Below are 14,330 nucleotides of genomic sequence, written 5' to 3'. Positions count from 1 at the left end.
TGGCCAGAGCAGAGCTCTCTGCTCATCTGCTGCACTGCCTCAATCTGCTAAACCTGCACAAGGGGAAAGTCTGTGCAGCAAACAAAAGGCAGCTTTGACGTCAAGACCCGGGACTGTTGCCCTGACACTGAGGGTGGAGCCCAGAAAGGAATCTGCAGCTAATAGGCTCGGGACTGGAGTGCACTTTGGCAGAGGGACAGCTACTATCCCTTCTTTCCAGGAATAATATTGTTTATTTCTATCTCACTCTCTGGCTAGAGTTACCGTACTCAGGTTTCACTTCACCTGTCTCTACCACAAAGTCATTAGAGCCCAGGAAAAATTGAATCTGCAGACTCCGTGTTCTCAAAACCCCCTCCCTGAAGAGGGATATGTCAATACTGCATATTTATTCTTGTTTCTTTGCTTTGCTGAGTTCATTACTGCAAATATCTCTTACTGAAGCTTTTGCTGGTACAGTTCAATAAACACCTGCAGATGCAGTTTGCTCTGTTTGTGTATGGCTGCACCCATGTACAGATGATCCAGCAAGTACCATTCCTGCCTGCTGAGGAGCAGTGGTGGCTGTGTGTGTGTGCAGGATTCACTGTGTGGCAGCAGTGGCTGTGTGTGTGCAGGATTCACTGTGTGACAGCAGGGGCTGTATGTGTGCAGGATTCTGTGTGTGACAGCAGTGGCTGTGTGTGTGTGCAGGATTCACTGTGTGGCAGCAGGGGCTGTGTGTGTGTGCAGGATTCTGTGTGTGACAGCAGTGGCTCTTTCTGCTTTGCACAAGTGGCTCTGTCCTGGGGACAGAAGTATTTTTCTGGGAAGTTCCACAGTGTTGCAAGACAGTGTAGTGACAACCTGATGTTCAGTGGGTTTGTTACATGGGTTTGATTGATTCTGGAATTATTTTAAAAGGCTCTATTTTTATATCAGTTTCAGCTTGCCAGCCTTTCCTGGGCAGACTGTACAAATTGTTGAGTCACAGATCAAACCTATAGTAAACTGTTCCATATTTTCTGTTTTATTCATCTTTCCCTGCAGCTCAGGTCAGTGTGTGTTTGCCCCCTGTGCCATTGGGGACTCTGTGCTTTTGAAAGTTTAGGCTGAATCCCAGCCTCTGGACAGGATGGCAAAGGCATCCTCAGGTGTAGCTGTATTTGGCTGCATATGATCCAGGGGGAGATGAAAGGGAATTTTATGACCAGCTTTGGAAAGCTTCACTCCATAAATCTAATCAAGTTTGCCAGAGTCCTGTGAGTTGTAATCCCTGATCACTTGTTCTTTAAGTTGGCTGCAGGCTGTAAATAAGCATTCCCTCTGCTGCACTGGCAGTACTGCTACCCAGACTATAGAATTAGACACTTTTTCACCAGCTCTTGTTCAATCCTTCCAAGATTGAAGCTCACAAAAGTGCATTGCTCCTCTTTTTATGTATACATACCATATGGATGAGAAGTGTTGAAAATACTTTACAAGATATTAATGGCATAAGAGTTTAGAGCTCTGTCTGGTTTTGAGATTTTTTTTTTTTTTAATTAAAGTCACCCCTTTAGAAGACATGAGTTCATTTTTTCCATTCAGGATCAGTTACTCAGGATTGTCCCTGGTGAGATCTGACTTGCTTTGCTATGTTGGCAGCCATTTACTTCCTCCTCCCACCTCAAATTCAGGCATGGAGATTGTCTGTGTCAAAAAAAATCCCAACAGTTTAAACCAAGTTTTCAGCAGCTCCTCAAGTAGGAGCATTTAACAGAGGTTGTTTTTTCCTTCTAGCTCCTAGCACAAGCCTGCTGAGGATGTGCAAGTTTTCAAGCTTGGGTCAGAGCTGTCTCTGCTTCTGTCTGTACTTCTCCAATCTGAATTCCTCCCTGTGTGTGTTGTAAGAGTTTCTTTGTGTGTCATTCTACACAGAAACCAGATCCCAAGAAACAGTAAGAAGTTTCTTTTTTAAACAGTGTTTCCTCTTACAATCTCTTGCCCCACTGCTTGATTGGGTGGTTGGCAGATGAGGGATTCTGCTCTTCCTGGAAGAGCCTGGCTGCTGGCTGAAGTGACTGCAGCGAGGAGGATGGGAGGGACTGTCTTGCAAAAAAGGTGGTGATGGATGAGTGTTAATGGAGAATAAAGAGTTCTTGGACCTGATTTAATTTCCCCAGCCTTCCTAGGAAAGGGAGGAGAATGAATGCATCTCTCCCACGCAGCACTGTTCCAGCTGCCTCCTACCCTTCTGTATAGGTACTAGCTCCATTTTCTATGTTGAGAAACAGAGATGTTCCAGTCTGGACTTAAAACATCTTAACACTTATGCTCTGGTTTCTCACTCTGTTCTCCACTGCATTTAATTACAGCCTGTTCCCTAGAGCCCTTGTCTCTATAAACTGCCCTGTGAGAAGAGAAGGTGTTTCTCTGGGTGCCACACAGATGTTTCAGCAGGGGGGGAAGGAAAGGTGGAGCACTTGGAGACACAGGAAAGGACTGGAAAGATGAGCACTCTGGCTGGGTGCTCCTGATAAACTAATTGGCAGTGAAGTAATTAGCACTGGCACACTGCCAGCGCTGAGCATTAATGCAATTTGCTTGGATCAGGCTTTCAAGGTTTTTTGCCCAAGTCTTGGTTCCAACAACCCCAGCAGGGAACTGGAGTTCATCACAGGAGATGGGTGATAAACTGGTGTGATAAATCTCATGGCTGCCCAGCTGTGATAGGTGTAGCTGGGGGATGAAAAGTGGAGAATTTCTGAGTATTGATGAAGTCAAATTCTGGCAATCCAAATGCTGTTTGGAAACCAGCACTGTGGGGAATGACTTTACATTTTATGCTATCTGGGCAGAAAGACCTGCTGGGGATGTGTATAGAATTAAAATCCTGTGAGGTGAAGCTGGGGCACCAGTGTTTGCTGGAAAAATTCAGCAGTTACCCAAGTGCTGGCCGAAGGAGTTCTCTAAGAAATGGGCTGTGGCTGTTTGAACAGACTTAAAGTTGGTGCTGTGCTTAAATTCTGAGAACCCAAAAATACTAAAGAGGGATGTGGAGAACAGCTCTTCTCTCCTAGATGCTTCTTTTCTTATAATCCCATCCCATGAGGGTATAAGGCAGGTGTCTGATGCTGTAGCAGTGATGAGCAGCTTTCATCACCATCCTGAGGGGTAAATATTACTTATAGTTGTGCCTTGATGGCTTCAGAAAGAGTACATACAGAATGGAGAAGTAAAGAAGGAACATCTTGTTCAGCTGATTCAGTTGTTTTCTGAGAAAAGGTGGAAGCTCTGAGGTCCTGTCAAAGGCAAGACAAAGCAGCAGCACAAAGTTATAGAGAAGGAACTAAGGACAAGGATTTATCAGGCTTGAGTACCCTGTGTGTGCAGATTGGCAGCAGTGATGGTACACACTGTATTGAGAAGTTAATATGTAAATGGAGAGTTATGTATTCCATTTGTGCAGTTTACGTTGCTAAAAGGGTGGAATTGCATAAGGGATTGTTTTTCTGGGATTCAAAATTTCACTGTTTTGGCTAGCAGAATTGGAATGAGGAATAAGGAAAAATAATGGCTGGGTTTGTAAATAGAAAGAAAAAAAAGATGGTTTTATTTTTTGGAGTGCTTCCTGCATCCTTCTTCTCCTGTATCAATAAAATCACCTCACATGTTCTGCCTGAGTGAGAGTTAAATTTGCTGTATTGTCTGTAACTTATTAGCAGTTTGAGTTGCAGCAGCTGTAACTTAAATAGATTGGAGATGTTTTCTATTTAACTGTCTATTGCATGTTTATCCCACACATACCATACATTAATACCTAATAGGTCATTTTCTCCTAGGGTCCTCATAGTAGAGCTGATGAGGCCCAGCTCCCACCTCCAAAGAATTTTCCTTAAAGCTATTGCCCAGCTCATCTGATACTGCCATTCTGCCACTAGAAAAGGAGGTTCTTCTTTACATGATGTTGGTGCTGAGGGGGTTCTGAACATGGTTAAACTTTTCACATATCTGGGATGAATCTGTAACTTATTTCACATTCCTGGACCTGCTGTATTTTAGTTTCAGTTTTAGAGATGACTGCTCAAGGAAGCTACTTGGAATTTAAGACAAGGAGCTAAATTAAGAAAGAGTGAATATAAACCAGTGTATGGGTGGAAGAAGAGGAGCATCACCTGTCAGCTCCCACCCAAGGCATTCAAAGACTCAGGGAAACTGTTTGCCACTCATCATTAGGGGACTGGTTGTCAACACATTCAACATGAGTAACTGAAGACTTGCCACCAGAAAGTCCTCCTGGCAGTAGGCATCCTCTAGTTAGTCATCTTTTGTGGATGGCAGCAGTTTCCATGGAAACTCCCCTGTCCTAAGGGCTGCAGCTTAACAGCCACTGCTTAAGACAGCTGCCTCTAGTGATGGTGGTGTGTATTTTATGTCTTGTCTTTTCTTTCTGTGTCAGAAAGAGGCTTGGATCTGTGGGAAGTCGGACTCTGCATTCCCATGGGAACACTGTAGACATTGTGCTGCTGGGTCAAAGCCAGTGCAGGTTTATCCAGAGTCAATGTGAGTGGGTTTTCAGCAAGAGCTCCTAGCCTTCCCCATTTGCCATGTTCTGACCTCTCAAGGTGTCATGGAATGTGGATTTTTGCTGTTTGTTCTCCAATTGTGTAGCAAGGGATGGTTTTGTTTGCAGTTCTGGAAAAGTGAGACCAAGTTGTGGACCGGTGTCAGGCTCATGGTCCTCTTGATTTCTGGCTGTTTCCTTGGCCACTACAACCAGAAAAAGGACTGTCCACCAGATAGACCATGGGGCTGTGAAGAGCAGGCCAGAGTGCCTTTTGGGCACTGTGCATGATTTTACAATGGCCTGATTTTACAAACCACATCTCAAGGTGTACAAGTATGTGAAGTTCCAGCCTGTTGAGGTTTCCAAGGAAAGTAAGCTGATTAGCCAAGCCAGTGTTTCTTTGGATGCCATGGAAAAGGCAGTATTGCACGTCACTTGCTTATTCTACTTTCTGCCCACCCCTTTAAGCTGTGTGAGCACAGAGGCCCCAGGTACCTGCTCTCTAACAACAGTGCTTATTGCTGGAATTCTTCCACACAGACCAGTACCTTACTGGTCTGTGACTCATGGCTCAAAAGGATCATTGTACAGTCTGTGTTCTGGGATCATTGTACAGTCTAAATCTTAACATTTTCTTCTTTTTCCTCTTGCATGTAATAAATAATATTTAAGGAAGTGTTGAGAAGGATGTGGGATTGAAAGCTTTCTTTTTTCCAAAAGCCCCAACTCCCAATATGTGTAGACAGCTGTAAATATTTTTCATTGCAGCTGTCACACTTGGTTTAAGGTCCCAAAGGTGAAAGTCCATAGTAAACTTTCTGTTTTACCCCAATATGCTTCTTTGACCTTATGAAAAACTAAATAAACACACCGTATTGTGGCCTTGGGGACAGGCCAGGAAAAACGCAGTAAATGGAGCAATACCATCACCTTTCATGGCAGTGCAGATGATTGAAGGAAAAGTATGTGCTGTCAACAGCAGGGAAATCCATTTAGTTTATTTACTTTCCTTCAGCTCCTGATTTTCATCCACCATGTTCTGGGTTTTTCTGGCTGTTACTTGTCAGCCAGGTGCTCAGCGAGCTTCCTTCTGTAAACTCTAAATGTCTGCAGCTAAATGCTGTGCTAGGGGAACCCAGACTGTGGCCAGGTTCCCTCTCCATCGGCTTGGCACAGTTTTCTTGAACCAGAGAAATTGAATGGGATTAGCTAAGAACTTGGTCCCAGCCATGTCTTGGCTCATGCTATAGCCATCTGTTTATCTAGAAATAAATTTTATAGCTCGGTGTGTGCTTGGCTGTGCACACAGCTGATTGGAGCAGAGTTAGGAGCCAAGGTGGCTCCTGAAAAGGCCTGAGGTAGAAAAGGTGCTCTATGGAATAGGGCCCAGGACTGCCCTGCTGTGTGGTCCTTGTGCACAGCTGCCCAGCTGATACCGAGATCATGCCCAGCCTGGATTGCCTGTGTTCAGCCTAGTTCAGGCCTTGTCGTTGTTGGCACGTTTCCATCTTGGCGATATTTATTATCGCTGGCGTTTCCTGGTCTGATGTGTGCTGACGCTAGACGGGATTCTCAGTGTGATGCCCAGGCGTGGCTCTGCCTTTGGCAGAGTCGTTTTCAGTCGAAGGGGCTGGAATTGCTGCAAGCAAAGCTGGGCTATGGCAGGGGAGCTGCGGGAGAGGAGGGAGCCGCTGCTGCCGGCTGCAGCTGGGCTGGGCCACGCTGCCAGCACGGAGAAAAGCAGGTCAGAACGATCCTCGTGGGACTGGCACAAGGAGGAGGAGGGGGATGTCTGGAGAGTTGGCGGCTGTGCGCGGTGCGGCCTCCCCGCTGCCATCGCTGCCACCGCTGCCACCGCTGCCACCGCTGCCACCGCTGCCATCGCTGCCATCGCTGCCATCGCTGCCATCGCTGCCATCGCTGCCGGGCAGCGCGGCCCCGGCGGTTCCAGGAACGGCCCGGCAGCCGCAGTTCCGGGAACCGCGGCCCGGCCCTGCGGGGCGCTTCAGGGAATTCTCGCTGCCATTCCAAGCGTGGCAAAGAGCTCGTCCAGTGACCTCAGGCTCCCCCGTGGCCGGGGGCAAAAGTTTGGAATCGGGCCACGGGAGCGGGAAGATTACCAGAGACTGGAGGGGCTGGAGATTTATGCCCCGCTTAGCTCTCTACTACAGAATGTTGTTTGGCTTCCTGAGGGATCGAGAAAAAGAATTTGCTACATAAGAGACGGCAGTAGTGACCACAGGAATGTAGAAAAGGGATATGGAGTTAAAAGGTCAAAATTTCCCACCATCAGTCATCATCTCCATGGTAGGAGTCAGAGAGGGTGCCAGAAGCTCAGACAGAGATTTTGGGACCCTGAAACATCCCACAACCACGTGGCCTTGAATAAGTCAAGCAAGACAGATTGAGTTCCACTGCCTGGTGCTGCTGTCCCACACTTTGTGCTTCCCAGTGCCACGACTCATCAGTCCTTGGCCTGTCCTGGGCTCCCTCTTCCAAAGCAGGAGACGATGGGAACTTTTCTCTAAAGCCCTGCAGAGCTTCTAAGGAAAATACTCAGCATGACACTGACAAATTAATGTTATTTTTGCTGCCCACTTAGAAATTAAAATTATTTTACATGCTGCTGGCAGCCTGGGAGGAGTGAATTTCTCACAGCACTTGGCTTTAAACACATCTTTTACATGCAGTTACTGAGTTGCTTTGGGTTGACTTCAAATTAGCAGGGAATTGAGGAAGTTGTTAAGTTGGATGTTGGCTTCCAAAGCACCTTTCTCAGTCAGTGTAGCAATGCTGCAGACAGTGCCTGCCGTCTCAGTTTTTGGGTAGGGCACGTGTGGAAGGGTCTGTCTCCTGGAGAGGTGAGCTAACCTACCACGAGTTGCTCCAAGACAGGAGGGAAGGACTCACATTTTCTAACCTTCTGGGCAGACCAGATGAGTCCCCCAGGCCTTGACTTCATCAGTGCTGTGAATTTCATTGGGATGTTAGCATTTTGCACACTATTTCCAGCCTAATCCTACCCTTTGAAGACCTGTGAACTCTGTACCAACTCTGACCCTGAATTTTGCTGCTCTTTTTTGACTTTGGCTGACAACCACAGCTCTGTCATATTGTGCTCCAGCTAGCAAGTGCGTTGTCCTCTGGGGCTGTTTGTTTAATGCCATCAGCTTTCCCCTAGACTTTAGTGCAGACTGTTTCTTCACTTTCACATTTAGTGCCTTTCTCAGGTACCAGTCAGCCCCAAAACCTCTTTCTCCCCATTTATTTATTGGTATTCTGCTTCCGGTGTTTGATCAGACTTTCTGACTGCTTTTAAGTCTTTCCTCCTCTTCATTCTTTGTTATTTCCTCTGTATTTTTTCACTTTGGAGAAACTTCTACAAAATGAGAGCAAACAAAGGCTTTTCAGCTCACATATGCCCTGGGTTTGGGAAGAAGCATATGCTCGTGTTTGTGGGGGAGGCAGCTGTTCTTGCTCTTCACGTAAAAGACCTTAATGCATTCACAGTATTATGAGGCTGGAGTAGTTGTTCCACCAAAGCCATAGCAACTTCCTTGTTGCCTTTCATTTTCTTAGTCTATTATATGTGTTTGGTTTCTATGAACAACTGATTAAAATGCATAAGAGTAGCTCTTTATTAAGGTTTTATTAACATTTAATTTGCTTTTCAGTTTTTGGTACGAGATCAAAAGGCATAGCTCTTTCCTAGAAAGATAACAAAATACTTGCAGTGCTGGCTAGGATAATGTCCCTCTAAGAACTTCCTGTGCTCTGCAGGGACGTGGCAGAGACCCCCTGCCATCAGGGGTACGTGGAAGGAGGGCACAGTGGGGGTGTTCACCAGATCTTGGGGTCTCCAGGTGCCACAGGCAGGAGCAGCTCTTCCAGCTGCGCTTGCAGCATCCTTCCTGCCCGTTTCTCTCTCTTCTCACTCACCTAGGCACGCCTGAAATCCTGAACCCAGCCCCTCCAGCCCACCCTCCCTCAAGCCCTCACCCTGCTGTGTTTTTATACCACAGGGGTGAGTGCTGGGTAGAGGGTGATTCCTTGGCACAGCTTCTTCCTGGTCCCCCCCAGTTTTTGCTGGTGTGTAGTTGATGCAGGTGCTAGTGAATAAAGCTGCTGAAAAAAAAGATTGCCTGTGAACTCTTCAGCTGGAGTCTTCCTTTTCCCCCATACAGATTCAGTTCCCTTTTTGTTACTTTTTCATGCAAAGTCCTTGAGGAACTGGGAGATCAATTATATTTGCTTTGTTTGTACATGCTCTACTCTAGGGGAGTTATTCCCAGTTCTTTCAGAGCATCTCCACTGAGCCTGAATGTAGCTAAAACAGCAGAAGTAGCTTTTCTTTCATGTTTACATTTTTTCCTTGTTCACCAAATATTCTCCTTCTGGATGCAGGCATGTGTTTAAAATACACAGGACTCCTTGGGTTTGTGACTTGTTGCTTTGCTGCAGCAAAGAGGATGAAGCTGAGAGGAAACTAGAAAATTCTATATGAAAAGGGGGGGGGGGGATATTTTCTTTCTTCTCTCATGTTCCCTTTCTACAACTGATGCAGGTGCTCCATGTCATTATTCTCTCAGTTATCAGCTTCTGCTTATGTGGACAGACTCTGCATTTCACCTGTTGCTGACTGCCAAGAAAGAGGGGTGGTTTGATGGCAGAAACTTTTTGCTGTTGTTGTAGATCAGTGGCAGAGAAGTAGAGCAATTATATTGTTTGTCTGTGAAGTCTTGAGGGATTTTTGATCCATGCATTGTTGCATTTTCTATTGACTTTCCTTCTAGCAAAGGTTTGCTTTGAAGTTTGCACATAACTCGTTTGTTATGTGCGTCTGCAAAGGGTGAAACAAGTCTCAACTTTTCTGGCTGCTTGCTTTCAAACAAGCTGTGCAATGATTCCTCAGAGGAGCTGTCAAGGAGTTAATTTTTTATGGATTTGTTACCTAATCTGAAGGATAAGGAAGATGTTCAGCTTACTTTTCCTATGGGAAACTGGAGTCCTAAAGTAAACAGGTCCTCCCCCTCCCTAAACACACTAATTTATTGCTATAATACTTGCTTTGTCCTGTAAGAGAACCCCCTTTCTTGCAGATATTAAATGCAGAGGTAGTTCCTGCCTGAGCAAGTTTCCTTATGAGTTATGAGCAATGCCTGGGACTGGGACACTGAGCATGGCTGTTCCCTGCAGACTGGACTGGCTGCCTACGGCCCTTTGGCTGACTGGGTTGTGCCATGGGCTGTTTGGGCTCCTACGGTAAGGCAGCTTTTGCCCTCCTTCCTCTGGAGTGTTCTCTGTGCCACCCCTTCCTCGTCTGGGGTGTTCAGTGGAACTGAACTCATTTCCACTGATTTCAGTGGAAAATCCCACTTGCTGGGCTCCATGGAACTGCCACTGACAGCCAGGGCTGGCGCAGCAAGGAGTGTGGAGCAGCTGGAGCCAAGTGGGAATAGTTAGAGTGTAATATTTAGGGACTGTCCTGGTCTCCTGTGGTGTCCTAAAGGAGGTGCAGAAGGCGTGACACTCCCTGACTCATTAGCCAGGGGAGACACCTGTCCAACCTGAAATTAGTGCTGCCCTTGGAAGAGGGTTTTCCCTGTGAACTGGCTCCTGGGTGGGGTTTGGGGAAGGCCTGTGCAGATTTCTTGCTCAGCAGTGGATAGGAAGCTTCCAGAGGTATTCACAGCACCATATGACTGCAACATGATGTAGTGCCAGTATATGCATTCCCTCCTGGGACTGTGTATCTCTCCCTCTTTGTTTGCCCTCTTGTTTGTTAGTTTACTCTCCTGTTGCACGAGTCTGGGAGAAAGCTGAAGGGAGCAGAAGCAGGTGAAACATTTAGAAACAACATGATTTCCTGGAATAAGGCATTAGCAATTGTCTTTATCGACTGTCTTCTCAGTCCCAATGGGATGTTAAGCAGCTCAAAGGCTGTACAAACCATCTGTGATAACAGTAAAGGGTAATGCAGGGGCCGATGCCCCACTGGCACAGCCCTCCCTGACCCCACAGCTGGAAACACTGAGCCCCTAAAGCTGACAGGATACAAAAGGGGGAAGTTGGCACGATTCACTCCCCAGTTTGGCAGGAGGTGCTGCAGTGACACAGCTCAGAGCCATCTGCTCCAGCTGCCTGGAGCAGGAGCACACACACCACCGGAGCCCCACAAATAAAGGCTGTGTGCTCAGTGGCCTTGGCTGTCCTTCCCCCACTTCACTGTGTGATCATTGGAGATAGGTTTGCACAGTGAGCAGCAATTCCTGTCACAGCATGAATTCTCAGTGGATTTTTGCCCCACAGCTCTCACTAAAAGTGTGTGAGGCTTCCATCTTACCTCCTTTCTGGGCACTGCTTCCCAAACTGAGACCCTTCTTATCAGTGTAAGGTGCAGGCCAGGTGTGGTTCCTTCCAGACTTTGGGGAAAGTCCATTTTCAGCTTTGTGTGCTTCCCTGGCCAATATTCCCAGCTGATGCATCTTCCTTTCTGTGTTTTCTATGTTTTGTAGAATTTGGTCTTCGAACAAAGCAGTAGATTTTGGTTGGGTGAAGTCTTTTCCTTTTTTTTTTTTTTTTTTTCTTCTCTTTGTGATAAATCTGTTCAATTATTTTCCTTAGAAATCCCTCCCTCGGTGTACTGATTGGGCGTGTGGCAGAGGAGGGACTGCTGTCAGCATGGCTCAGTTCCTGGAAGAGCTGAAGTGCAATGGAAATGACCCCAGGGAGCAATGGGCTTTCCACAGAAAACTGGTGGGGGAAGGGCTGCCTGAGCCTGGATGGCTTTAAGAGCTCATTTAGTTGCCTTTCTGCAGCCTGACAGGGAAAGGGAGGGAGTGACAGTGTTACACACAGCTTCAATCACATCAGTAGAGTCTTAATGCAGCATTCTGTGCAGTAAGGACATCCTTTTGTGGTTCTGTGCCCGCAGGCACCCTGTGGGGGCTGTCAGCATCCTGCTCATCTTCAGAGACCCAAAGGCTCAGTAGATAAATTTGTCCACTCCTTCCTTACACTAGAGATTTGTAATTCTACATTATATTCCCATTTGTATGATGTTTTCCTTAACCTTTCACTATTTTACTTGCACTGTTTCCACCTCTTTGCTTTTAAAGGAACAAACATTTTCAATTGCAAAATCTGCAATTCAAATCTGAATTGCAGATTTTGTAGCTGTGATTTAACTTTTTTCCTCTCTTGTACTTCTGGGCTGGGCTGATGATAGGGTCTGAACTGATCTTTTTGGATCAGTCATCCCACAGATGTTTTGATATTTACAGAATCACTGGTATATATATATTTTTTTTAATCTGGACTAAATATCTGTTGCCTCATGCTTGAGGGCAACCAGGGAAGAAGGGAAAAATACCACCTCAATCCTTATGGCTGGGGCCTAAGGAGCTCATATTAAATGAAAAATCTGCCTGTGCTTACAATCTGGAAATAAGACAACAGTGGAAAGATCTGGAAGCTTCTTCCCACCCCAGCCTGCTTTGGGTGCAGTGTCCTGTGGGTGCAGCCTGAGGTGTGAGCAGGCACAGAAGGTGCTGCTGCCTCGATGCTGTCAGACTGAACCTGCCATGTAGGAAAATGCTGCTTTGCATGGGAGCATTCCTGAAGGCTGCAAACCTTTGGAATCTACAGCTTCAGCTGCCCTGAGCTCACGAGCTTGTCTTTGTCAGGAAGTCAGAGTGAACCAAGGCAGTGCCTGGATTTCAAGTGCTTGTGCTCTGTGTACTCGGTGTCTTCCAAGAGGTCGATTTTGCATAATTCACTGAAATGACTTAATTACCTTGTGTCTGAAACTGAGAGCAGAACATGGGGGATCTGGGGTGCTCTGAGGTGCAGGGATTTGCCACCCTTCTGCAGGCTCTGCTGGGCTCTCAGCAGGACAGACTATTGCTCTGAGAAGTTATCTGCTCAGGGTTGATTCCCACTCCTGTAGTGCAGGGTGAGCCTCACCTCAGACACTGGCACTAAGATTTAAAGTTTTCTTGCCTTCACAGGTGGCCCTTCAGAGTTTAAGCAGAAGACAGAGATACTGCTGTTGATGTCACACTTGATCCATGGATTGTGCTCAACCAGCAGCAAATATAATAACCCTGCTTCTTGGCTAGAGAAAAATCAGAAAGGACCCTGCTTTTGTTTCCTGCCTCAGGAACTTGAGTTTCCCCCACTGGCTCCTCCATTCCCACATCAAAGCCTTTTGTTAGGCTGTCTGCAGCCACTGCTGCACAGAGTGGTTGTGAACTGCCCTTTCCCAAAAACTTGGGTGACTTAGCTGGGAGCTGCACCACATTTTCCACAATATGGGAGAGATTCTTCATATATTACAAAATATTAATGCACCATATAGAAAAGGCAAAAAGTACTTTTCCAAGAAGGAGAGGGTTGAATACAATTAATGATTTATTTTTCCAAGCTCATTTGGTCAGCATTGGAGACTCAAAAAAATAAGGATAGTACTTGTATATCTGTGCGTATATATTTTCATATATATAGATAAATAAGTCTAATACTCATAACAAAAGGATTTGATATTTAACAGCACAGGGAAGTTAAACTAATCAGGTACACTGCATGAAGACAGCATGATGAAATGCTGGTTTGTAGTTGTTTCCTTTCCAGACAAATCCTCTTAACTTTCTTCTGTCAAGTAAACACAGGGTGGATGAGATGTTTCTCACAAGAGGTGTGTAACTAGATGTAATTAGTAACACAATCCAACTTTCCATGAAAAGCTTATTACCCAGGAGTCAGGCCTGTTCAGGTACTCCAGAGCTGCCCTGCCCCTGCTCCATCAGGGTGAGCTGCCAGGGAGCAGCAGCGAGTCCTTGGTCAGCAGAGCTGCCTCCAGCACAGTGGGGAGCACGGAGCACAGCACTGGAGCTTGTGCAAGAGCACAGAGCACAGGGTGCGAGCTCTGGGATCAGAGGTCAAGCCAGAGTTTGCAGTTTGAGAGGGAAAGGACCAAGGGAAGACTTTGTATGGTGAGAAGCCAGGGACAGGCTTGCCTCCCGAGCACGTAAAGCCAGGATCAGAAATGTGGCGTTGATTGCTCTAGGGACAAGGGAAGCCACTGGTGCTTTCCTTTATGGTCCTGCCCCTCCAATGCACTTGTCTCCTCTGGCAGTGCAGGGAAGAGGGGAGCTTGGGTCACTTACAAATTGCTCTTGCTCAGATTTGAGGCAGCGTTACAAAGGCAAGAAAGAGTCACCTTTGCACAGAGTAACTTTGGGCCTGGCTTGCTTTGTGTCGAGGTTGCTGGTGTGGGGCTGAGCTCAGCAGAGGCGGCGGCGTGGAGAACCAACCCCTTTGCGTGCTGCCATAAGAAATTCTCTGGGATTGCTGTTTGGAAGCTGCCCTGGGTGAGACTCTTCAGGCCTGGGTCGAGCCCTGCCTGTTCTGGCGCCGGGCGCTTTGCCCACTGTCCTAAAGGCCGATCCCGCTGCGGCGGCGCCAGCCAGGCGCCAGCGAGCTTCTGGGTCAGAGGAGGCAGCCTGGGGGACTTCAGCACATTTTGATCTCCTGGCCCCTCACCCAGGGTCCTCCCCAGGCTGCCCATGGGCAGCCTCCATCTCCACATCACTGTTGGTAAACCCACTGACCCAACGGGAAGCATTCATGCAGCCCTGTGTCATCCCTGGGGATAAAGGAATGATTCAAGCTCTGTTCTTGGGTGGTTCAAATGGGTTTTGACAAGGTGCACAGGATTGCTTTTAGTTTAAGACAGCAGTAGGAGCTGCCTGGTACACGCAGAATAACTGGTTTGAGTGAACACAGCTCCAGTCGGGGCTGC

Source organism: Taeniopygia guttata, chromosome 12 (genome assembly GCF_048771995.1).
Source record: "Taeniopygia guttata chromosome 12, bTaeGut7.mat, whole genome shotgun sequence".
Taxonomy (NCBI): Eukaryota; Metazoa; Chordata; class Aves; order Passeriformes; family Estrildidae; genus Taeniopygia; species Taeniopygia guttata.
The sequence above is the reverse complement of the archived record's forward strand: the minus strand, read 5'-3'. Positions refer to the sequence as shown.